The sequence below is a fragment of the Hyla sarda genome, unplaced genomic scaffold (assembly GCF_029499605.1).
Source record: "Hyla sarda isolate aHylSar1 unplaced genomic scaffold, aHylSar1.hap1 scaffold_1801, whole genome shotgun sequence".
NCBI lineage: Eukaryota > Metazoa > Chordata > Amphibia > Anura > Hylidae > Hyla > Hyla sarda.
Window position 1 is genome coordinate 1 of NW_026608447.1, and position 25,301 is coordinate 25,301.

General features: G+C 46.1%; 12 non-coding genes across 12 annotated transcripts; all 12 read left to right on the top strand.

The window, feature by feature from the left end:
- Window positions 1-34: 34 nt before the first annotated feature.
- LOC130314019 (U2 spliceosomal RNA) lies at window positions 35-225 on the top strand. The gene has a single exon (XR_008861783.1). It is a non-coding gene; the product is annotated as a U2 spliceosomal RNA (small nuclear RNA).
- A 2,082-nt stretch (window positions 226-2,307) lies between these two features.
- Window positions 2,308-2,498, top strand: LOC130314031 (U2 spliceosomal RNA). The gene has a single exon (XR_008861794.1). It is a non-coding gene; the product is annotated as a U2 spliceosomal RNA (small nuclear RNA).
- Window positions 2,499-4,586: 2,088 nt separating this feature from the next.
- On the top strand, window positions 4,587-4,777 carry LOC130314043 (U2 spliceosomal RNA). Its single transcript, XR_008861805.1, has one exon. It is a non-coding gene; the product is annotated as a U2 spliceosomal RNA (small nuclear RNA).
- Window positions 4,778-6,864: 2,087 nt separating this feature from the next.
- Window positions 6,865-7,055, top strand: LOC130314050 (U2 spliceosomal RNA). Its single transcript, XR_008861812.1, has one exon. It is a non-coding gene; the product is annotated as a U2 spliceosomal RNA (small nuclear RNA).
- Window positions 7,056-9,133: 2,078 nt separating this feature from the next.
- LOC130314052 (U2 spliceosomal RNA) lies at window positions 9,134-9,324 on the top strand. The gene has a single exon (XR_008861813.1). It is a non-coding gene; the product is annotated as a U2 spliceosomal RNA (small nuclear RNA).
- A 2,092-nt stretch (window positions 9,325-11,416) lies between these two features.
- On the top strand, window positions 11,417-11,607 carry LOC130314020 (U2 spliceosomal RNA). The gene has a single exon (XR_008861784.1). It is a non-coding gene; the product is annotated as a U2 spliceosomal RNA (small nuclear RNA).
- Window positions 11,608-13,684: 2,077 nt separating this feature from the next.
- LOC130314021 (U2 spliceosomal RNA) lies at window positions 13,685-13,875 on the top strand. Its single transcript, XR_008861785.1, has one exon. It is a non-coding gene; the product is annotated as a U2 spliceosomal RNA (small nuclear RNA).
- Window positions 13,876-15,959: 2,084 nt separating this feature from the next.
- LOC130314047 (U2 spliceosomal RNA) lies at window positions 15,960-16,150 on the top strand. The gene has a single exon (XR_008861809.1). It is a non-coding gene; the product is annotated as a U2 spliceosomal RNA (small nuclear RNA).
- Window positions 16,151-18,238: 2,088 nt separating this feature from the next.
- Window positions 18,239-18,429, top strand: LOC130314022 (U2 spliceosomal RNA). Its single transcript, XR_008861786.1, has one exon. It is a non-coding gene; the product is annotated as a U2 spliceosomal RNA (small nuclear RNA).
- A 2,091-nt stretch (window positions 18,430-20,520) lies between these two features.
- On the top strand, window positions 20,521-20,711 carry LOC130314023 (U2 spliceosomal RNA). Its single transcript, XR_008861787.1, has one exon. It is a non-coding gene; the product is annotated as a U2 spliceosomal RNA (small nuclear RNA).
- A 2,078-nt stretch (window positions 20,712-22,789) lies between these two features.
- On the top strand, window positions 22,790-22,980 carry LOC130314024 (U2 spliceosomal RNA). Its single transcript, XR_008861788.1, has one exon. It is a non-coding gene; the product is annotated as a U2 spliceosomal RNA (small nuclear RNA).
- A 2,090-nt stretch (window positions 22,981-25,070) lies between these two features.
- On the top strand, window positions 25,071-25,261 carry LOC130314025 (U2 spliceosomal RNA). Its single transcript, XR_008861789.1, has one exon. It is a non-coding gene; the product is annotated as a U2 spliceosomal RNA (small nuclear RNA).
- Window positions 25,262-25,301: the final 40 nt, after the last annotated feature.

Sequence of the window (25,301 nt, forward strand, 5' to 3'; positions counted from 1 at the left end):
AGGGGACCTTGTTGGGCCCGCCCCTTTCACGGTTATCGCTTCTCGGCCTTTTGGCTAAGATCAAGTGTAGTATCTGTTCTTATCAGTTTAATATCTGATACGTCCCCTATCTGGGGACCATATATTAAATGGATTTTTGAGAACGGGGGCCGATTTCGAAGCTTGCTTCCGTCGCCCTATGCATTGACCCGATATGGCAGTATCTTCGGGTACAGTGCACCACCCCCTTACAGGGTTAAAAAGAAAGATTCCTACTTTCATTGCTACCTGCTTGCTGGCTAGCCAGCTAGCCAGCCCTGTGGGCCTTGCTGCTGCAGCCAAAAAACAAAAGGTGGTGCTGCTGCTGCTGCTTCTGCTGCTTCTGCTTGTGTCTGGCCGCTGTTGGAGCGTCCAGGCACAGGACTTCTGCTGCTGCTGACTAAATGGCCTCCTTAATTGGATCATTTGAGTAGCCAGCACACCTGTGCAGGTAGGGCATGACATGATAGGCAGCTGCCTTGATAGCGGGTGGGTGCTGAATGTTCCTAATTGACAAAATAAGATTAATGCTTATGAAGAAATATAAAATCTCATCCCTTCCCCAATATCGCGCCACACCCCTACCCTTAATTCCCTGGTTGAACTTGATGGACATATGTCTTTTTTCGACCGTACTAACTATGTAACTATGTAACATAACATGGGGGGGGGGGTCTCCTGGCTGTTCACACAGGTGTGTCATTGCTGTACATTGACCATGCATTGCTTCTGTGGTATTGCAAAGGCAAAGACAAATGCTTCCAGCCATCCATTGCACTAATGGATTGGTCATCAGCTGGCTGTCTATGTCCCGCATCAATATAGACCAAAGTACAGAGGGTTAGGCTATGCTATTGTGCACCTACCTGATGCATCAGAAGGTGCGAGGCCCTTGCTAAATTCTGTGCACAGACTTTGAGATCTATACTTTAGACTGTATCTAAACCTGCTCCAACATGGACTGACATTCTGGCCTACTTTCAGCCGATGCGACTTGTCTGTCGCTGAACAGTCGCTTTTTATGTATTCAGCACCTATGTATAATGTTGTAAAAATGCTCTAGAAGCTAAAGTCGCAGAAATGTCACACATATTTGGCCTGCAACTTTCTGTGCGACAAATTCAGACAGGAAAAATCAGTATAAATCCTTAGAAAATTATCCCCCAGTGTCTCCATCTGCTGGCGGTATTGAATAAGCATTGCTGCACTGATGGGGTATGCATTAGACGAAAAAAAAGAAGAAAAAGAAGAATAATACGCCCAGAAAAGAGGCGAAAAGGAGAAAAACGTAAAAAAACGTGAAAAAAAGTAAGAGGAAGAGAAGGGAAAAAAAGGTGGAAATGGGTTTAAAAGTGATTTCGGCGGAGAAATATATATATATATATATATATATATATATATATATATATATATATACGCGCACACACACACATATATATAAACGTATTCTCCGTTGAGATATTGCAGCCGCTGCTGTGTCCAGGCCCAGGAGCCTTAGCACTGTGCTGTGATGTCACTCAATACCACTGACATCACTAGGTGTAAACAACATCTCTCCTTTGCTGTGTATGTGACTATGGAGCTGTTTGGTGATGTCGTCTATTATGGCCTTCATAGAAGCAACAGGAGATTGTTGCATCCATCTAGAACCCTCAGAACTACAGTGCTATGATGTCACTCACTTCCACAGGCCTTGCAGAGTGTAAACAACAACAACCCAGCTTTGTTGTGTATGTAACCATAGGGATTTGTGATGTCACCTAGAACCTTCACAGCAGCGACAGCTTTATGAGGAGCATCAGCACTGCTCTGCCTGAGCAGAACCATCACCGCCATAGGTTGTCAAATAACCCGGATTTAACCCACACAGGTAAGTCCAATGGGGTGCAGGCATGTCCTCTATGCTTACAGCTTCCCGTGGGTGTTGGTTTGATACCGTTTGGGGACAGCCAAGGAGGCATCTGCAGGCAACAAAGGTAGGTGTGTGCTTGTGTGTGTGTTTCCTATGCAGATCCTAAGCCCAGTGTCACATGCAAGTAGGAGGAGTAAGAAGGGTTCCTGGCAAATCCGGGTTATGGATTGCATTTAAAAAGGCCCCGTGGGAGTGCAATGGGCCCCTGTCTTGCTGCTTAGCAATAATGGTATGGGTTTAGGTTCTGCTGTGTGTACTGGTGGTTGACTGCCCCCCAGCCCAGAGTGTGCATGGAAAATTGTCTGGCAGCCTCCCTGACAGCAAGCAGTGATAGTGCCCATGAAGGGGACCTTGTTGGGCCCGCCCCTTTCACGGTTATCGCTTCTCGGCCTTTTGGCTAAGATCAAGTGTAGTATCTGTTCTTATCAGTTTAATATCTGATACGTCCCCTATCTGGGGACCATATATTAAATGGATTTTTGAGAACGGGGGCCGATTTCGAAGCTTGCTTCCGTCGCCCTATGCATTGACCCGATATGGCAGTATCTTCGGGTACAGTGCACCACCCCCTTACAGGGTTAAAAAGAAAGATTCCTACTTTCATTGCTACCTGCTTGCTGGCTAGCCAGCTAGCCAGCCCTGTGGGCCTTGCTGCTGCAGCCAAAAAACAAAAGGTGGTGCTGCTGCTGCTGCTTCTGCTGCTTCTGCTTGTGTCTGGCCGCTGTTGGAGCGTCCAGGCACAGGACTTCTGCTGCTGCTGACTAAATGGCCTCCTTAATTGGATCATTTGAGTAGCCAGCACACCTGTGCAGGTAGGGCATGACATGATAGGCAGCTGCCTTGATAGCGGGTGGGTGCTGAATGTTCCTAATTGACAAAATAAGATTAATGCTTATGAAGAAATATAAAATCTCATCCCTTCCCCAATATCGCGCCACACCCCTACCCCTTAATTCCCTGGTTGAACTTGATGGACATATGTCTTTTTTCGACCGTACTAACTATGTAACTATGTAACATAACATGGGGGGGGGGGGGGGGGTCTCCTGGCTGTTCACACAGGTGTGTCATTGCTGTACATTGACCATGCATTGCTTCTGTGGTATTGCAAAGGCAAAGACAAATGCTTCCAGCCATCCATTGCACTAATGGATTGGTCATCAGCTGGCTGTCTATGTCCCGCATCAATATAGACCAAAGTACAGAGGGTTAGGCTATGCTATTGTGCACCTACCTGATGCATCAGAAGGTGCGAGGCCCTTGCTAAATTCTGTGCACAGACTTTGAGATCTATACTTTAGACTGTATCTAAACCTGCTCCAACATGGACTGACATTCTGGCCTACTTTCAGCCGATGCGACTTGTCTGTCGCTGAACAGTCGCTTTTTATGTATTCAGCACCTATGTATAATGTTGTAAAAATGCTCTAGAAGCTAAAGTCGCAGAAATGTCACACATATTTGGCCTGCAACTTTCTGTGCGACAAATTCAGACAGGAAAAATCAGTATAAATCCTTAGAAAATTATCCCCCAGTGTCTCCATCTGCTGGCGGTATTGAATAAGCATTGCTGCACTGATGGGGTATGCATTAGACGAAAAAAAAGAAGAAAAAGAAGAATAATACGCCCAGAAAAGAGGCGAAAAGGAGAAAAACGTAAAAAAACGTGAAAAAAAAGTAAGAGGAAGAGAAGGGAAAAAAAGGTGGAAATGGGTTTAAAAGTGATTTCGGCGGAGAAATATATATATATATATATATATATATATATATATATATATATACGCGCACACACACACACATATATATAAACGTATTCTCCGTTGAGATATTGCAGCCGCTGCTGTGTCCAGGCCCAGGAGCCTTAGCACTGTGCTGTGATGTCACTCAATACCACTGACATCACTAGGTGTAAACAACATCTCTCCTTTGCTGTGTATGTGACTATGGAGCTGTTTGGTGATGTCGTCTATTATGGCCTTCATAGAAGCAACAGGAGATTGTTGCATCCATCTAGAACCCTCAGAACTACAGTGCTATGATGTCACTCACTTCCACAGGCCTTGCAGAGTGTAAACAACAACAACCCAGCTTTGTTGTGTATGTAACCATAGGGATTTGTGATGTCACCTAGAACCTTCACAGCAGCGACAGCTTTATGAGGAGCATCAGCACTGCTCTGCCTGAGCAGAACCATCACCGCCATAGGTTGTCAAATAACCCGGATTTAACCCACACAGGTAAGTCCAATGGGGTGCAGGCATGTCCTCTATGCTTACAGCTTCCCGTGGGTGTTGGTTTGATACCGTTTGGGGACAGCCAAGGAGGCATCTGCAGGCAACAAAGGTAGGTGTGTGCTTGTGTGTGTGTTTCCTATGCAGATCCTAAGCCCAGTGTCACATGCAAGTAGGAGGAGTAAGAAGGGTTCCTGGCAAATCCGGGTTATGGATTGCATTTAAAAAGGCCCCGTGGGAGTGCAATGGGCCCCTGTCTTGCTGCTTAGCAATAATGGTATGGGTTTAGGTTCTGCTGTGTGTACTGGTGGTTGACTGCCCCCCAGCCCAGAGTGTGCATGGAAAATTGTCTGGCAGCCTCCCTGACAGCAAGCAGTGATAGTGCCCATGAAGGGGACCTTGTTGGGCCCGCCCCTTTCACGGTTATCGCTTCTCGGCCTTTTGGCTAAGATCAAGTGTAGTATCTGTTCTTATCAGTTTAATATCTGATACGTCCCCTATCTGGGGACCATATATTAAATGGATTTTTGAGAACGGGGGCCGATTTCGAAGCTTGCTTCCGTCGCCCTATGCATTGACCCGATATGGCAGTATCTTCGGGTACAGTGCACCACCCCCTTACAGGGTTAAAAAGAAAGATTCCTACTTTCATTGCTACCTGCTTGCTGGCTAGCCAGCTAGCCAGCCCTGTGGGCCTTGCTGCTGCAGCCAAAAAACAAAAGGTGGTGCTGCTGCTGCTGCTTCTGCTGCTTCTGCTTGTGTCTGGCCGCTGTTGGAGCGTCCAGGCACAGGACTTCTGCTGCTGCTGACTAAATGGCCTCCTTAATTGGATCATTTGAGTAGCCAGCACACCTGTGCAGGTAGGGCATGACATGATAGGCAGCTGCCTTGATAGCGGGTGGGTGCTGAATGTTCCTAATTGACAAAATAAGATTAATGCTTATGAAGAAATATAAAATCTCATCCCTTCCCCAATATCGCGCCACACCCCTACCCCTTAATTCCCTGGTTGAACTTGATGGACATATGTCTTTTTTCGACCGTACTAACTATGTAACTATGTAACATAACATGGGGGGGGGGGGGGGGGGTCTCCTGGCTGTTCACACAGGTGTGTCATTGCTGTACATTGACCATGCATTGCTTCTGTGGTATTGCAAAGGCAAAGACAAATGCTTCCAGCCATCCATTGCACTAATGGATTGGTCATCAGCTGGCTGTCTATGTCCCGCATCAATATAGACCAAAGTACAGAGGGTTAGGCTATGCTATTGTGCACCTACCTGATGCATCAGAAGGTGCGAGGCCCTTGCTAAATTCTGTGCACAGACTTTGAGATCTATACTTTAGACTGTATCTAAACCTGCTCCAACATGGACTGACATTCTGGCCTACTTTCAGCCGATGCGACTTGTCTGTCGCTGAACAGTCGCTTTTTATGTATTCAGCACCTATGTATAATGTTGTAAAAATGCTCTAGAAGCTAAAGTCGCAGAAATGTCACACATATTTGGCCTGCAACTTTCTGTGCGACAAATTCAGACAGGAAAAATCAGTATAAATCCTTAGAAAATTATCCCCCAGTGTCTCCATCTGCTGGCGGTATTGAATAAGCATTGCTGCACTGATGGGGTATGCATTAGACGAAAAAAAAGAAGAAAAAGAAGAATAATACGCCCAGAAAAGAGGCGAAAAGGAGAAAAACGTAAAAAAACGTGAAAAAAAAGTAAGAGGAAGAGAAGGGAAAAAAAGGTGGAAATGGGTTTAAAAGTGATTTCGGCGGAGAAATATATATATATATATATATATATATATATATATATATATATACGCGCACACACACACATATATATAAACGTATTCTCCGTTGAGATATTGCAGCCGCTGCTGTGTCCAGGCCCAGGAGCCTTAGCACTGTGCTGTGATGTCACTCAATACCACTGACATCACTAGGTGTAAACAACATCTCTCCTTTGCTGTGTATGTGACTATGGAGCTGTTTGGTGATGTCGTCTATTATGGCCTTCATAGAAGCAACAGGAGATTGTTGCATCCATCTAGAACCCTCAGAACTACAGTGCTATGATGTCACTCACTTCCACAGGCCTTGCAGAGTGTAAACAACAACAACCCAGCTTTGTTGTGTATGTAACCATAGGGATTTGTGATGTCACCTAGAACCTTCACAGCAGCGACAGCTTTATGAGGAGCATCAGCACTGCTCTGCCTGAGCAGAACCATCACCGCCATAGGTTGTCAAATAACCCGGATTTAACCCACACAGGTAAGTCCAATGGGGTGCAGGCATGTCCTCTATGCTTACAGCTTCCCGTGGGTGTTGGTTTGATACCGTTTGGGGACAGCCAAGGAGGCATCTGCAGGCAACAAAGGTAGGTGTGTGCTTGTGTGTGTGTTTCCTATGCAGATCCTAAGCCCAGTGTCACATGCAAGTAGGAGGAGTAAGAAGGGTTCCTGGCAAATCCGGGTTATGGATTGCATTTAAAAAGGCCCCGTGGGAGTGCAATGGGCCCCTGTCTTGCTGCTTAGCAATAATGGTATGGGTTTAGGTTCTGCTGTGTGTACTGGTGGTTGACTGCCCCCCAGCCCAGAGTGTGCATGGAAAATTGTCTGGCAGCCTCCCTGACAGCAAGCAGTGATAGTGCCCATGAAGGGGACCTTGTTGGGCCCGCCCCTTTCACGGTTATCGCTTCTCGGCCTTTTGGCTAAGATCAAGTGTAGTATCTGTTCTTATCAGTTTAATATCTGATACGTCCCCTATCTGGGGACCATATATTAAATGGATTTTTGAGAACGGGGGCCGATTTCGAAGCTTGCTTCCGTCGCCCTATGCATTGACCCGATATGGCAGTATCTTCGGGTACAGTGCACCACCCCCTTACAGGGTTAAAAAGAAAGATTCCTACTTTCATTGCTACCTGCTTGCTGGCTAGCCAGCTAGCCAGCCCTGTGGGCCTTGCTGCTGCAGCCAAAAAACAAAAGGTGGTGCTGCTGCTGCTGCTTCTGCTGCTTCTGCTTGTGTCTGGCCGCTGTTGGAGCGTCCAGGCACAGGACTTCTGCTGCTGCTGACTAAATGGCCTCCTTAATTGGATCATTTGAGTAGCCAGCACACCTGTGCAGGTAGGGCATGACATGATAGGCAGCTGCCTTGATAGCGGGTGGGTGCTGAATGTTCCTAATTGACAAAATAAGATTAATGCTTATGAAGAAATATAAAATCTCATCCCTTCCCCAATATCGCGCCACACCCCTACCCCTTAATTCCCTGGTTGAACTTGATGGACATATGTCTTTTTTCGACCGTACTAACTATGTAACTATGTAACATAACATGGGGGGGGGGGGGTCTCCTGGCTGTTCACACAGGTGTGTCATTGCTGTACATTGACCATGCATTGCTTCTGTGGTATTGCAAAGGCAAAGACAAATGCTTCCAGCCATCCATTGCACTAATGGATTGGTCATCAGCTGGCTGTCTATGTCCCGCATCAATATAGACCAAAGTACAGAGGGTTAGGCTATGCTATTGTGCACCTACCTGATGCATCAGAAGGTGCGAGGCCCTTGCTAAATTCTGTGCACAGACTTTGAGATCTATACTTTAGACTGTATCTAAACCTGCTCCAACATGGACTGACATTCTGGCCTACTTTCAGCCGATGCGACTTGTCTGTCGCTGAACAGTCGCTTTTTATGTATTCAGCACCTATGTATAATGTTGTAAAAATGCTCTAGAAGCTAAAGTCGCAGAAATGTCACACATATTTGGCCTGCAACTTTCTGTGCGACAAATTCAGACAGGAAAAATCAGTATAAATCCTTAGAAAATTATCCCCCAGTGTCTCCATCTGCTGGCGGTATTGAATAAGCATTGCTGCACTGATGGGGTATGCATTAGACGAAAAAAAAGAAGAAAAAGAAGAATAATACGCCCAGAAAAGAGGCGAAAAGGAGAAAAACGTAAAAAAACGTGAAAAAAAAGTAAGAGGAAGAGAAGGGAAAAAAAGGTGGAAATGGGTTTAAAAGTGATTTCGGCGGAGAAATATATATATATATATATATATATATATATATATATATACGCGCACACACACACATATATATAAACGTATTCTCCGTTGAGATATTGCAGCCGCTGCTGTGTCCAGGCCCAGGAGCCTTAGCACTGTGCTGTGATGTCACTCAATACCACTGACATCACTAGGTGTAAACAACATCTCTCCTTTGCTGTGTATGTGACTATGGAGCTGTTTGGTGATGTCGTCTATTATGGCCTTCATAGAAGCAACAGGAGATTGTTGCATCCATCTAGAACCCTCAGAACTACAGTGCTATGATGTCACTCACTTCCACAGGCCTTGCAGAGTGTAAACAACAACAACCCAGCTTTGTTGTGTATGTAACCATAGGGATTTGTGATGTCACCTAGAACCTTCACAGCAGCGACAGCTTTATGAGGAGCATCAGCACTGCTCTGCCTGAGCAGAACCATCACCGCCATAGGTTGTCAAATAACCCGGATTTAACCCACACAGGTAAGTCCAATGGGGTGCAGGCATGTCCTCTATGCTTACAGCTTCCCGTGGGTGTTGGTTTGATACCGTTTGGGGACAGCCAAGGAGGCATCTGCAGGCAACAAAGGTAGGTGTGTGCTTGTGTGTGTGTTTCCTATGCAGATCCTAAGCCCAGTGTCACATGCAAGTAGGAGGAGTAAGAAGGGTTCCTGGCAAATCCGGGTTATGGATTGCATTTAAAAAGGCCCCGTGGGAGTGCAATGGGCCCCTGTCTTGCTGCTTAGCAATAATGGTATGGGTTTAGGTTCTGCTGTGTGTACTGGTGGTTGACTGCCCCCCAGCCCAGAGTGTGCATGGAAAATTGTCTGGCAGCCTCCCTGACAGCAAGCAGTGATAGTGCCCATGAAGGGGACCTTGTTGGGCCCGCCCCTTTCACGGTTATCGCTTCTCGGCCTTTTGGCTAAGATCAAGTGTAGTATCTGTTCTTATCAGTTTAATATCTGATACGTCCCCTATCTGGGGACCATATATTAAATGGATTTTTGAGAACGGGGGCCGATTTCGAAGCTTGCTTCCGTCGCCCTATGCATTGACCCGATATGGCAGTATCTTCGGGTACAGTGCACCACCCCCTTACAGGGTTAAAAAGAAAGATTCCTACTTTCATTGCTACCTGCTTGCTGGCTAGCCAGCTAGCCAGCCCTGTGGGCCTTGCTGCTGCAGCCAAAAAACAAAAGGTGGTGCTGCTGCTGCTGCTTCTGCTGCTTCTGCTTGTGTCTGGCCGCTGTTGGAGCGTCCAGGCACAGGACTTCTGCTGCTGCTGACTAAATGGCCTCCTTAATTGGATCATTTGAGTAGCCAGCACACCTGTGCAGGTAGGGCATGACATGATAGGCAGCTGCCTTGATAGCGGGTGGGTGCTGAATGTTCCTAATTGACAAAATAAGATTAATGCTTATGAAGAAATATAAAATCTCATCCCTTCCCCAATATCGCGCCACACCCCTACCCCTTAATTCCCTGGTTGAACTTGATGGACATATGTCTTTTTTCGACCGTACTAACTATGTAACTATGTAACATAACATGGGGGGGGGGGGGTCTCCTGGCTGTTCACACAGGTGTGTCATTGCTGTACATTGACCATGCATTGCTTCTGTGGTATTGCAAAGGCAAAGACAAATGCTTCCAGCCATCCATTGCACTAATGGATTGGTCATCAGCTGGCTGTCTATGTCCCGCATCAATATAGACCAAAGTACAGAGGGTTAGGCTATGCTATTGTGCACCTACCTGATGCATCAGAAGGTGCGAGGCCCTTGCTAAATTCTGTGCACAGACTTTGAGATCTATACTTTAGACTGTATCTAAACCTGCTCCAACATGGACTGACATTCTGGCCTACTTTCAGCCGATGCGACTTGTCTGTCGCTGAACAGTCGCTTTTTATGTATTCAGCACCTATGTATAATGTTGTAAAAATGCTCTAGAAGCTAAAGTCGCAGAAATGTCACACATATTTGGCCTGCAACTTTCTGTGCGACAAATTCAGACAGGAAAAATCAGTATAAATGCTTAGAAAATTATCCCCCAGTGTCTCCATCTGCTGGCGGTATTGAATAAGCATTGCTGCACTGATGGGGTATGCATTAGACGAAAAAAAAGAAGAAAAAGAAGAATAATACGCCCAGAAAAGAGGCGAAAAGGAGAAAAACGTAAAAAAACGTGAAAAAAAAGTAAGAGGAAGAGAAGGGAAAAAAAGGTGGAAATGGGTTTAAAAGTGATTTCGGCGGAGAAATATATATATATATATATATATATATATATATATATATATATATATATATATACGCGCACACACACACATATATATAAACGTATTCTCCGTTGAGATATTGCAGCCGCTGCTGTGTCCAGGCCCAGGAGCCTTAGCACTGTGCTGTGATGTCACTCAATACCACTGACATCACTAGGTGTAAACAACATCTCTCCTTTGCTGTGTATGTGACTATGGAGCTGTTTGGTGATGTCGTCTATTATGGCCTTCATAGAAGCAACAGGAGATTGTTGCATCCATCTAGAACCCTCAGAACTACAGTGCTATGATGTCACTCACTTCCACAGGCCTTGCAGAGTGTAAACAACAACAACCCAGCTTTGTTGTGTATGTAACCATAGGGATTTGTGATGTCACCTAGAACCTTCACAGCAGCGACAGCTTTATGAGGAGCATCAGCACTGCTCTGCCTGAGCAGAACCATCACCGCCATAGGTTGTCAAATAACCCGGATTTAACCCACACAGGTAAGTCCAATGTGGTGCAGGCATGTCCTCTATGCTTACAGCTTCCCGTGGGTGTTGGTTTGATACCGTTTGGGGACAGCCAAGGAGGCATCTGCAGGCAACAAAGGTAGGTGTGTGCTTGTGTGTGTGTTTCCTATGCAGATCCTAAGCCCAGTGTCACATGCAAGTAGGAGGAGTAAGAAGGGTTCCTGGCAAATCCGGGTTATGGATTGCATTTAAAAAGGCCCCGTGGGAGTGCAATGGGCCCCTGTCTTGCTGCTTAGCAATAATGGTATGGGTTTAGGTTCTGCTGTGTGTACTGGTGGTTGACTGCCCCCCAGCCCAGAGTGTGCATGGAAAATTGTCTGGCAGCCTCCCTGACAGCAAGCAGTGATAGTGCCCATGAAGGGGACCTTGTTGGGCCCGCCCCTTTCACGGTTATCGCTTCTCGGCCTTTTGGCTAAGATCAAGTGTAGTATCTGTTCTTATCAGTTTAATATCTGATACGTCCCCTATCTGGGGACCATATATTAAATGGATTTTTGAGAACGGGGGCCGATTTCGAAGCTTGCTTCCGTCGCCCTATGCATTGACCCGATATGGCAGTATCTTCGGGTACAGTGCACCACCCCCTTACAGGGTTAAAAAGAAAGATTCCTACTTTCATTGCTACCTGCTTGCTGGCTAGCCAGCTAGCCAGCCCTGTGGGCCTTGCTGCTGCAGCCAAAAAACAAAAGGTGGTGCTGCTTCTGCTGCTTCTGCTTGTGTCTGGCCGCTGTTGGAGCGTCCAGGCACAGGACTTCTGCTGCTGCTGACTAAATGGCCTCCTTAATTGGATCATTTGAGTAGCCAGCACACCTGTGCAGGTAGGGCATGACATGATAGGCAGCTGCCTTGATAGCGGGTGGGTGCTGAATGTTCCTAATTGACAAAATAAGATTAATGCTTATGAAGAAATATAAAATCTCATCCCTTCCCCAATATCGCGCCACACCCCTACCCCTTAATTCCCTGGTTGAACTTGATGGACATATGTCTTTTTTCGACCGTACTAACTATGTAACTATGTAACATAACATGGGGGGGGGGGGGGGTCTCCTGGCTGTTCACACAGGTGTGTCATTGCTGTACATTGACCATGCATTGCTTCTGTGGTATTGCAAAGGCAAAGACAAATGCTTCCAGCCATCCATTGCACTAATGGATTGGTCATCAGCTGGCTGTCTATGTCCCGCATCAATATAGACCAAAGTGCAGAGGGTTAGGCTATGCTATTGTGCACCTACCTGATGCATCAGAAGGTGCGAGGCCCTTGCTAAATTCTGTGCACAGACTTTGAGATCTATACTTTAGACTGTATCTAAACCTGCTCCAACATGGACTGACATTCTGGCCTACTTTCAGCCGATGCGACTTGTCTGTCGCTGAACAGTCGCTTTTTATGTATTCAGCACCTATGTATAATGTTGTAAAAATGCTCTAGAAGCTAAAGTCGCAGAAATGTCACACATATTTGGCCTGCAACTTTCTGTGCGACAAATTCAGACAGGAAAAATCAGTATAAATCCTTAGAAAATTATCCCCCAGTGTCTCCATCTGCTGGCGGTATTGAATAAGCATTGCTGCACTGATGGGGTATGCATTAGACGAAAAAAAAGAAGAAAAAGAAGAATAATACGCCCAGAAAAGAGGCGAAAAGGAGAAAAACGTAAAAAAACGTGAAAAAAAAGTAAGAGGAAGAGAAGGGAAAAAAAGGTGGAAATGGGTTTAAAAGTGATTTCGGCGGAGAAATATATATATATATATATATATATATATATATATATATATATATGCGCGCACACACACACATATATATAAACGTATTCTCCGTTGAGATATTGCAGCCGCTGCTGTGTCCAGGCCCAGGAGCCTTAGCACTGTGCTGTGATGTCACTCAATACCACTGACATCACTAGGTGTAAACAACATCTCTCCTTTGCTGTGTATGTGACTATGGAGCTGTTTGGTGATGTCGTCTATTATGGCCTTCATAGAAGCAACAGGAGATTGTTGCATCCATCTAGAACCCTCAGAACTACAGTGCTATGATGTCACTCACTTCCACAGGCCTTGCAGAGTGTAAACAACAACAACCCAGCTTTGTTGTGTATGTAACCATAGGGATTTGTGATGTCACCTAGAACCTTCACAGCAGCGACAGCTTTATGAGGAGCATCAGCACTGCTCTGCCTGAGCAGAACCATCACCGCCATAGGTTGTCAAATAACCCGGATTTAACCCACACAGGTAAGTCCAATGGGGTGCAGGCATGTCCTCTATGCTTACAGCTTCCCGTGGGTGTTGGTTTGATACCGTTTGGGGACAGCCAAGGAGGCATCTGCAGGCAACAAAGGTAGGTGTGTGCTTGTGTGTGTGTTTCCTATGCAGATCCTAAGCCCAGTGTCACATGCAAGTAGGAGGAGTAAGAAGGGTTCCTGGCAAATCCGGGTTATGGATTGCATTTAAAAAGGCCCCGTGGGAGTGCAATGGGCCCCTGTCTTGCTGCTTAGCAATAATGGTATGGGTTTAGGTTCTGCTGTGTGTACTGGTGGTTGACTGCCCCCCAGCCCAGAGTGTGCATGGAAAATTGTCTGGCAGCCTCCCTGACAGCAAGCAGTGATAGTGCCCATGAAGGGGACCTTGTTGGGCCCGCCCCTTTCACGGTTATCGCTTCTCGGCCTTTTGGCTAAGATCAAGTGTAGTATCTGTTCTTATCAGTTTAATATCTGATACGTCCCCTATCTGGGGACCATATATTAAATGGATTTTTGAGAACGGGGGCCGATTTCGAAGCTTGCTTCCGTCGCCCTATGCATTGACCCGATATGGCAGTATCTTCGGGTACAGTGCACCACCCCCTTACAGGGTTAAAAAGAAAGATTCCTACTTTCATTGCTACCTGCTTGCTGGCTAGCCAGCTAGCCAGCCCTGTGGGCCTTGCTGCTGCAGCCAAAAAACAAAAGGTGGTGCTGCTGCTGCTGCTTCTGCTGCTTCTGCTTGTGTCTGGCCGCTGTTGGAGCGTCCAGGCACAGGACTTCTGCTGCTGCTGACTAAATGGCCTCCTTAATTGGATCATTTGAGTAGCCAGCACACCTGTGCAGGTAGGGCATGACATGATAGGCAGCTGCCTTGATAGCGGGTGGGTGCTGAATGTTCCTAATTGACAAAATAAGATTAATGCTTATGAAGAAATATAAAATCTCATCCCTTCCCCAATATCGCGCCACACCCCTACCCCTTAATTCCCTGGTTGAACTTGATGGACATACGTCTTTTTTCGACCGTACTAACTATGTAACTATGTAACATAACATGGGGGGGGGGGGGGGGGGGTCTCCTGGCTGTTCACACAGGTGTGTCATTGCTGTACATTGACCATGCATTGCTTCTGTGGTATTGCAAAGGCAAAGACAAATGCTTCCAGCCATCCATTGCACTAATGGATTGGTCATCAGCTGGCTGTCTATGTCCCGCATCAATATAGACCAAAGTACAGAGGGTTAGGCTATGCTATTGTGCACCTACCTGATGCATCAGAAGGTGCGAGGCCCTTGCTAAATTCTGTGCACAGACTTTGAGATCTATACTTTAGACTGTATCTAAACCTGCTCCAACATGGACTGACATTCTGGCCTACTTTCAGCCGATGCGACTTGTCTGTCGCTGAACAGTCGCTTTTTATGTATTCAGCACCTATGTATAATGTTGTAAAAATGCTCTAGAAGCTAAAGTCGCAGAAACGTCACACATATTTGGCCTGCAACTTTCTGTGCGACAAATTCAGACAGGAAAAATCAGTATAAATCCTTAGAAAATTATCCCCCAGTGTCTCCATCTGCTGGCGGTATTGAATAAGCATTGCTGCACTGATGGGGTATGCATTAGACGAAAAAAAAGAAGAAAAAGAAGAATAATACGCCCAGAAAAGAGGCGAAAAGGAGAAAAACGTAAAAAAACGTGAAAAAAAAGTAAGAGGAAGAGAAGGGAAAAAAAGGTGGAAATGGGTTTAAAAGTGATTTCGGCGGAGAAATATATATATATATATATATATATATATATATATATATACGCGCACACACACACATATATATAAACGTATTCTCCGTTGAGATATTGCAGCCGCTGCTGTGTCCAGGCCCAGGAGCCTTAGCACTGTGCTGTGATGTCACTCAATACCACTGACATCACTAGGTGTAAACAACATCTCTCCTTTGCTGTGTATGTGACTATGGAGCTGTTTGGTGATGTCGTCTATTATGGCCTTCATAGAAGCAACAGGAGATTGTTGCATCCATCTAGAACCCTCAGAACTACAGTGCTATGATGTCACTCACTTCCACAGGCCTTGCAGAGTGTAAACAACAACAACCCAGCTTTGTTGTGTATGTAACCATAGGGATTTGTGATGTCACCTAGAACCTTCACAGCAGCGACAGCTTTATGAGGAGCATCAGCACTGCTCTGCCTGAGCAGAACCATCACCGCCATAGGTTGTCAAATAACCCGGATTTAACCCACACAGGTAAGTCCAATGGGGTGCAGGCATGTCCTCTATGCTTACAGCTTCCCGTGGGTGTTGGTTTGATACCGTTTGGGGACAGCCAAGGAGGCATCTGCAGGCAACAAAGGTAGGTGTGTGCTTGTGTGTGTGTTTCCTATGCAGATCCTAAGCCCAGTGTCACATGCAAGTAGGAGGAGTAAGAAGGGTTCCTGGCAAATCCGGGTTATGGATTGCATTTAAAAAGGCCCCGTGGGAGTGCAATGGGCCCCTGTCTTGCTGCTTAGCAATAATGGTATGGGTTTAGGTTCTGCTGTGTGTACTGGTGGTTGACTGCCCCCCAGCCCAGAGTGTGCATGGAAAATTGTCTGGCAGCCTCCCTGACAGCAAGCAGTGATAGTGCCCATGAAGGGGACCTTGTTGGGCCCGCCCCTTTCACGGTTATCGCTTCTCGGCCTTTTGGCTAAGATCAAGTGTAGTATCTGTTCTTATCAGTTTAATATCTGATACGTCCCCTATCTGGGGACCATATATTAAATGGATTTTTCAGAACGGGGGCCGATTTCGAAGCTTGCTTCCGTCGCCCTATGCATTGACCCGATATGGCAGTATCTTCGGGTACAGTGCACCACCCCCTTACAGGGTTAAAAAGAAAGATTCCTACTTTCATTGCTACCTGCTTGCTGGCTAGCCAGCTAGCCAGCCCTGTGGGCCTTGGTGCTGCAGCCAAAAAACAAAAGGTGGTGCTGCTGCTGCTGCTTCTGCTGCTTCTGCTTGTGTCTGGCCGCTGTTGGAGCGTCCAGGCACAGGACTTCTGCTGCTGCTGACTAAATGGCCTCCTTAATTGGATCATTTGAGTAGCCAGCACACCTGTGCAGGTAGGGCATGACATGATAGGCAGCTGCCTTGATAGCGGGTGGGTGCTGAATGTTCCTAATTGACAAAATAAGATTAATGCTTATGAAGAAATATAAAATCTCATCCCTTCCCCAATATCGCGCCACACCCCTACCCCTTAATTCCCTGGTTGAACTTGATGGACATATGTCTTTTTTCGACCGTACTAACTATGTAACTATGTAACATAACATGGGGGGGGGGGGGGGTCTCCTGGCTGTTCACACAGGTGTGTCATTGCTGTACATTGACCATGCATTGCTTCTGTGGTATTGCAAAGGCAAAGACAAATGCTTCCAGCCATCCATTGCACTAATGGATTGGTCATCAGCTGGCTGTCTATGTCCCGCATCAATATAGACCAAAGTACAGAGGGTTAGGCTATGCTATTGTGCACCTACCTGATGCATCAGAAGGTGCGAGGCCCTTGCTAAATTCTGTGCACAGACTTTGAGATCTATACTTTAGACTGTATCTAAACCTGCTCCAACATGGACTGACATTCTGGCCTACTTTCAGCCGATGCGACTTGTCTGTCGCTGAACAGTCGCTTTTTATGTATTCAGCACCTATGTATAATGTTGTAAAAATGCTCTAGAAGCTAAAGTCGCAGAAATGTCACACATATTTGGCCTGCAACTTTCTGTGCGACAAATTCAGACAGGAAAAATCAGTATAAATCCTTAGAAAATTATCCCCCAGTGTCTCCATCTGCTGGCGGTATTGAATAAGCATTGCTGCACTGATGGGGTATGCATTAGACGAAAAAAAAGAAGAAAAAGAAGAATAATACGCCCAGAAAAGAGGCGAAAAGGAGAAAAACGTAAAAAAACGTGAAAAAAAAGTAAGAGGAAGAGAAGGGAAAAAAAGGTGGAAATGGGTTTAAAAGTGATTTCGGCGGAGAAATATATATATATATATATATATATATATATATATATATATATATATACGCGCACACACACACATATATATAAACGTATTCTCCGTTGAGATATTGCAGCCGCTGCTGTGTCCAGGCCCAGGAGCCTTAGCACTGTGCTGTGATGTCACTCAATACCACTGACATCACTAGGTGTAAACAACATCTCTCCTTTGCTGTGTATGTGACTATGGAGCTGTTTGGTGATGTCGTCTATTATGGCCTTCATAGAAGCAACAGGAGATTGTTGCATCCATCTAGAACCCTCAGAACTACAGTGCTATGATGTCACTCACTTCCACAGGCCTTGCAGAGTGTAAACAACAACAACCCAGCTTTGTTGTGTATGTAACCATAGGGATTTGTGATGTCACCTAGAACCTTCACAGCAGCGACAGCTTTATGAGGAGCATCAGCACTGCTCTGCCTGAGCAGAACCATCACCGCCATAGGTTGTCAAATAACCCGGATTTAACCCACACAGGTAAGTCCAATGGGGTGCAGGCATGTCCTCTATGCTTACAGCTTCCCGTGGGTGTTGGTTTGATACCGTTTGGGGACAGCCAAGGAGGCATCTGCAGGCAACAAAGGTAGGTGTGTGCTTGTGTGTGTGTTTCCTATGCAGATCCTAAGCCCAGTGTCACATGCAAGTAGGAGGAGTAAGAAGGGTTCCTGGCAAATCCGGGTTATGGATTGCATTTAAAAAGGCCCCGTGGGAGTGCAATGGGCCCCTGTCTTGCTGCTTAGCAATAATGGTATGGGTTTAGGTTCTGCTGTGTGTACTGGTGGTTGACTGCCCCCCAGCCCAGAGTGTGCATGGAAAATTGTCTGGCAGCCTCCCTGACAGCAAGCAGTGATAGTGCCCATGAAGGGGACCTTGTTGGGCCCGCCCCTTTCACGGTTATCGCTTCTCGGCCTTTTGGCTAAGATCAAGTGTAGTATCTGTTCTTATCAGTTTAATATCTGATACGTCCCCTATCTGGGGACCATATATTAAATGGATTTTTGAGAACGGGGGCCGATTTCGAAGCTTGCTTCCGTCGCCCTATGCATTGACCCGATATGGCAGTATCTTCGGGTACAGTGCACCACCCCCTTACAGGGTTAAAAAGAAAGATTCCTACTTTCATTGCTACCTGCTTGCTGGCTAGCCAGCTAGCCAGCCCTGTGGGCCTTGCTGCTGCAGCCAAAAAACAAAAGGTGGTGCTGCTGCTGCTGCTTCTGCTGCTTCTGCTTGTGTCTGGCCGCTGTTGGAGCGTCCAGGCACAGGACTTCTGCTGCTGCTGACTAAATGGCCTCCTTAATTGGATCATTTGAGTAGCCAGCACACCTGTGCAGGTAGGGCATGACATGATAGGCAGCTGCCTTGATAGCGGGTGGGTGCTGAATGTTCCTAATTGACAAAATAAGATTAATGCTTATGAAGAAATATAAAATCTCATCCCTTCCCCAATATCGCGCCACACCCCTACCCCTTAATTCCCTGGTTGAACTTGATGGACATATGTCTTTTTTCGACCGTACTAACTATGTAACTATGTAACATAACATGGGGGGGGGGGGGGGGGGGGTCTCCTGGCTGTTCACACAGGTGTGTCATTGCTGTACATTGACCATGCATTGCTTCTGTGGTATTGCAAAGGCAAAGACAAATGCTTCCAGCCATCCATTGCACTAATGGATTGGTCATCAGCTGGCTGTCTATGTCCCGCATCAATATAGACCAAAGTACAGAGGGTTAGGCTATGCTATTGTGCACCTACCTGATGCATCAGAAGGTGCGAGGCCCTTGCTAAATTCTGTGCACAGACTTTGAGATCTATACTTTAGACTGTATCTAAACCTGCTCCAACATGGACTGACATTCTGGCCTACTTTCAGCCGATGCGACTTGTCTGTCGCTGAACAGTCGCTTTTTATGTATTCAGCACCTATGTATAATGTTGTAAAAATGCTCTAGAAGCTAAAGTCGCAGAAATGTCACACATATTTGGCCTGCAACTTTCTGTGCAACAAATTCAGACAGGAAAAATCAGTATAAATCCTTAGAAAATTATCCCCCAGTGTCTCCATCTGCTGGCGGTATTGAATAAGCATTGCTGCACTGATGGGGTATGCATTAGACGAAAAAAAAGAAGAAAAAGAAGAATAATACGCCCAGAAAAGAGGCGAAAAGGAGAAAAACGTAAAAAAACGTGAAAAAAAAGTAAGAGGAAGAGAAGGGAAAAAAAGGTGGAAATGGGTTTAAAAGTGATTTCGGCGGAGAAATATATATATATATATATATATATATATATATATATATATATATACGCGCACACACACACATATATATAAACGTATTCTCCGTTGAGATATTGCAGCCGCTGCTGTGTCCAGGCCCAGGAGCCTTAGCACTGTGCTGTGATGTCACTCAATACCACTGACATCACTAGGTGTAAACAACATCTCTCCTTTGCTGTGTATGTGACTATGGAGCTGTTTGGTGATGTCGTCTATTACGGCCTTCATAGAAGCAACAGGAGATTGTTGCATCCATCTAGAACCCTCAGAACTACAGTGCTATGATGTCACTCACTTCCACAGGCCTTGCAGAGTGTAAACAACAACAACCCAGCTTTGTTGTGTATGTAACCATAGGGATTTGTGATGTCACCTAGAACCTTCACAGCAGCGACAGCTTTATGAGGAGCATCAGCACTGCTCTGCCTGAGCAGAACCATCACCGCCATAGGTTGTCAAATAACCCGGATTTAACCCACACAGGTAAGTCCAATGGGGTGCAGGCATGTCCTCTATGCTTACAGCTTCCCGTGGGTGTTGGTTTGATACCGTTTGGGGACAGCCAAGGAGGCATCTGCAGGCAACAAAGGTAGGTGTGTGCTTGTGTGTGTGTTTCCTATGCAGATCCTAAGCCCAGTGTCACATGCAAGTAGGAGGAGTAAGAAGGGTTCCTGGCAAATCCGGGTTATGGATTGCATTTAAAAAGGCCCCGTGGGAGTGCAATGGGCCCCTGTCTTGCTGCTTAGCAATAATGGTATGGGTTTAGGTTCTGCTGTGTGTACTGGTGGTTGACTGCCCCCCAGCCCAGAGTGTGCATGGAAAATTGTCTGGCAGCCTCCCTGACAGCAAGCAGTGATAGTGCCCATGAAGGGGACCTTGTTGGGCCCGCCCCTTTCACGGTTATCGCTTCTCGGCCTTTTGGCTAAGATCAAGTGTAGTATCTGTTCTTATCAGTTTAATATCTGATACGTCCCCTATCTGGGGACCATATATTAAATGGATTTTTGAGAACGGGGGCCGATTTCGAAGCTTGCTTCCGTCGCCCTATGCATTGACCCGATATGGCAGTATCTTCGGGTACAGTGCACCACCCCCTTACAGGGTTAAAAAGAAAGATTCCTACTTTCATTGCTACCTGCTTGCTGGCTAGCCAGCTAGCCAGCCCTGTGGGCCTTGCTGCTGCAGCCAAAAAACAAAAGGTGGTGCTGCTGCTGCTGCTTCTGCTGCTTCTGCTTGTGTCTGGCCGCTGTTGGAGCGTCCAGGCACAGGACTTCTGCTGCTGCTGACTAAATGGCCTCCTTAATTGGATCATTTGAGTAGCCAGCACACCTGTGCAGGTAGGGCATGACATGATAGGCAGCTGCCTTGATAGCGGGTGGGTGCTGAATGTTCCTAATTGACAAAATAAGATTAATGCTTATGAAGAAATATAAAATCTCATCCCTTCCCCAATATCGCGCCACACCCCTACCCCTTAATTCCCTGGTTGAACTTGATGGACATATGTCTTTTTTCGACCGTACTAACTATGTAACTATGTAACATAACATGGGGGGGGGGGGGGTCTCCTGGCTGTTCACACAGGTGTGTCATTGCTGTACATTGACCATGCATTGCTTCTGTGGTATTGCAAAGGCAAAGACAAATGCTTCCAGCCATCCATTGCACTAATGGATTGGTCATCAGCTGGCTGTCTATGTCCCGCATCAATATAGACCAAAGTACAGAGGGTTAGGCTATGCTATTGTGCACCTACCTGATGCATCAGAAGGTGCGAGGCCCTTGCTAAATTCTGTGCACAGACTTTGAGATCTATACTTTAGACTGTATCTAAACCTGCTCCAACATGGACTGACATTCTGGCCTACTTTCAGCCGATGCGACTTGTCTGTCGCTGAACAGTCGCTTTTTATGTATTCAGCACCTATGTATAATGTTGTAAAAATGCTCTAGAAGCTAAAGTCGCAGAAATGTCACACATATTTGGCCTGCAACTTTCTGTGCGACAAATTCAGACAGGAAAAATCAGTATAAATCCTTAGAAAATTATCCCCCAGTGTCTCCATCTGCTGGCGGTATTGAATAAGCATTGCTGCACTGATGGGGTATGCATTAGACGAAAAAAAAGAAGAAAAAGAAGAATAATACGCCCAGAAAAGAGGCGAAAAGGAGAAAAACGTAAAAAAACGTGAAAAAAAAGTAAGAGGAAGAGAAGGGAAAAAAAGGTGGAAATGGGTTTAAAAGTGATTTCGGCGGAGAATATATATATATATATATATATATATATATATATATATACGCGCACACACACACATATATATAAACGTATTCTCCGTTGAGATATTGCAGCCGCTGCTGTGTCCAGGCCCAGGAGCCTTAGCACTGTGCTGTGATGTCACTCAATACCACTGACATCACTAGGTGTAAACAACATCTCTCCTTTGCTGTGTATGTGACTATGGAGCTGTTTGGTGATGTCGTCTATTATGGCCTTCATAGAAGCAACAGGAGATTGTTGCATCCATCTAGAACCCTCAGAACTACAGTGCTATGATGTCACTCACTTCCACAGGCCTTGCAGAGTGTAAACAACAACAACCCAGCTTTGTTGTGTATGTAACCATAGGGATTTGTGATGTCACCTAGAACCTTCACAGCAGCGACAGCTTTATGAGGAGCATCAGCACTGCTCTGCCTGAGCAGAACCATCACCGCCATAGGTTGTCAAATAACCCGGATTTAACCCACACAGGTAAGTCCAATGGGGTGCAGGCATGTCCTCTATGCTTACAGCTTCCCGTGGGTGTTGGTTTGATACCGTTTGGGGACAGCCAAGGAGGCATCTGCAGGCAACAAAGGTAGGTGTGTGCTTGTGTGTGTGTTTCCTATGCAGATCCTAAGCCCAGTGTCACATGCAAGTAGGAGGAGTAAGAAGGGTTCCTGGCAAATCCGGGTTATGGATTGCATTTAAAAAGGCCCCGTGGGAGTGCAATGGGCCCCTGTCTTGCTGCTTAGCAATAATGGTATGGGTTTAGGTTCTGCTGTGTGTACTGGTGGTTGACTGCCCCCCAGCCCAGAGTGTGCATGGAAAATTGTCTGGCAGCCTCCCTGACAGCAAGCAGTGATAGTGCCCATGAAGGGGACCTTGTTGGGCCCGCCCCTTTCACGGTTATCGCTTCTCGGCCTTTTGGCTAAGATCAAGTGTAGTATCTGTTCTTATCAGTTTAATATCTGATACGTCCCCTATCTGGGGACCATATATTAAATGGATTTTTGAGAACGGGGGCCGATTTCGAAGCTTGCTTCCGTCGCCCTATGCATTGACCCGATATGGCAGTATCTTCGGGTACAGTGCACCACCCCCTTACAGGGTTAAAAAGAAAGATTCCTACTTTCATTGCTACCTGCTTGCTGGCTAGCCAGCTAGCCAGCCCTGTGGGCCTTGCTGCTGCAGCCAAAAAACAAAAGGTGGTGCTGCTGCTGCTGCTTCTGCTGCTTCTGCTTGTGTCTGGCCGCTGTTGGAGCGTCCAGGCACAGGACTTCTGCTGCTGCTGACTAAATGGCCTCCTTAATTGGATCATTTGAGTAGCCAGCACACCTGTGCAGGTAGGGCATGACATGATAGGCAGCTGCCTTGATAGCGGGTGGGTGCTGAATGTTCCTAATTGACAAAATAAGATTAATGCTTATGAAGAAATATAAAATCTCATCCCTTCCCCAATATCGCGCCACACCCCTACCCCTTAATTCCCTGGTTGAACTTGATGGACATATGTCTTTTTTCGACCGTACTAACTATGTAACTATGTAACATAACATGGGGGGGGGGGGGTCTCCTGGCTGTTCACACAGGTGTGTCATTGCTGTACATTGACCATGCATTGCTTCTGTGGTATTGCAAAGGCAAAGACAAATGCTTCCAGCCATCCATTGCACTAATGGATTGGTCATCAGCTGGCTGTCTATGTCCCGCATCAATATAGACCAAAGTACAGAGGGTTAGGCTATGCTATTGTGCACCTACCTGATGCATCAGAAGGTGCGAGGCCCTTGCTAAATTCTGTGCACAGACTTTGAGATCTATACTTTAGACTGTATCTAAACCTGCTCCAACATGGACTGACATTCTGGCCTACTTTCAGCCGATGCGACTTGTCTGTCGCTGAACAGTCGCTTTTTATGTATTCAGCACCTATGTATAATGTTGTAAAAATGCTCTAGAAGCTAAAGTCGCAGAAATGTCACACATATTTGGCCTGCAACTTTCTGTGCGACAAATTCAGACAGGAAAAATCAGTATAAATGCTTAGAAAATTATCCCCCAGTGTCTCCATCTGCTGGCGGTATTGAATAAGCATTGCTGCACTGATGGGGTATGCATTAGACGAAAAAAAAGAAGAAAAAGAAGAATAATACGCCCAGAAAAGAGGCGAAAAGGAGAAAAACGTAAAAAAACGTGAAAAAAAAGTAAGAGGAAGAGAAGGGAAAAAAAGGTGGAAATGGGTTTAAAAGTGATTTCGGCGGAGAAATATATATATATATATATATATATATATATATATATATATATATATATATACGCGCACACACACACATATATATAAACGTATTCTCCGTTGAGATATTGCAGCCGCTGCTGTGTCCAGGCCCAGGAGCCTTAGCACTGTGCTGTGATGTCACTCAATACCACTGACATCACTAGGTGTAAACAACATCTCTCCTTTGCTGTGTATGTGACTATGGAGCTGTTTGGTGATGTCGTCTATTATGGCCTTCATAGAAGCAACAGGAGATTGTTGCATCCATCTAGAACCCTCAGAACTACAGTGCTATGATGTCACTCACTTCCACAGGCCTTGCAGAGTGTAAACAACAACAACCCAGCTTTGTTGTGTATGTAACCATAGGGATTTGTGATGTCACCTAGAACCTTCACAGCAGCGACAGCTTTATGAGGAGCATCAGCACTGCTCTGCCTGAGCAGAACCATCACCGCCATAGGTTGTCAAATAACCCGGATTTAACCCACACAGGTAAGTCCAATGTGGTGCAGGCATGTCCTCTATGCTTACAGCTTCCCGTGGGTGTTGGTTTGATACCGTTTGGGGACAGCCAAGGAGGCATCTGCAGGCAACAAAGGTAGGTGTGTGCTTGTGTGTGTGTTTCCTATGCAGATCCTAAGCCCAGTGTCACATGCAAGTAGGAGGAGTAAGAAGGGTTCCTGGCAAATCCGGGTTATGGATTGCATTTAAAAAGGCCCCGTGGGAGTGCAATGGGCCCCTGTCTTGCTGCTTAGCAATAATGGTATGGGTTTAGGTTCTGCTGTGTGTACTGGTGGTTGACTGCCCCCCAGCCCAGAGTGTGCATGGAAAATTGTCTGGCAGCCTCCCTGACAGCAAGCAGTGATAGTGCCCATGAAGGGGACCTTGTTGGGCCCGCCCCTTTCACGGTTATCGCTTCTCGGCCTTTTGGCTAAGATCAAGTGTAGTATCTGTTCTTATCAGTTTAATATCTGATACGTCCCCTATCTGGGGACCATATATTAAATGGATTTTTGAGAACGGGGGCCGATTTCGAAGCTTGCTTCCGTCGCCCTATGCATTGACCCGATATGGCAGTATCTTCGGGTACAGTGCACCACCCCCTTACAGGGTTAAAAAGAAAGATTCCTACTTTCATTGCT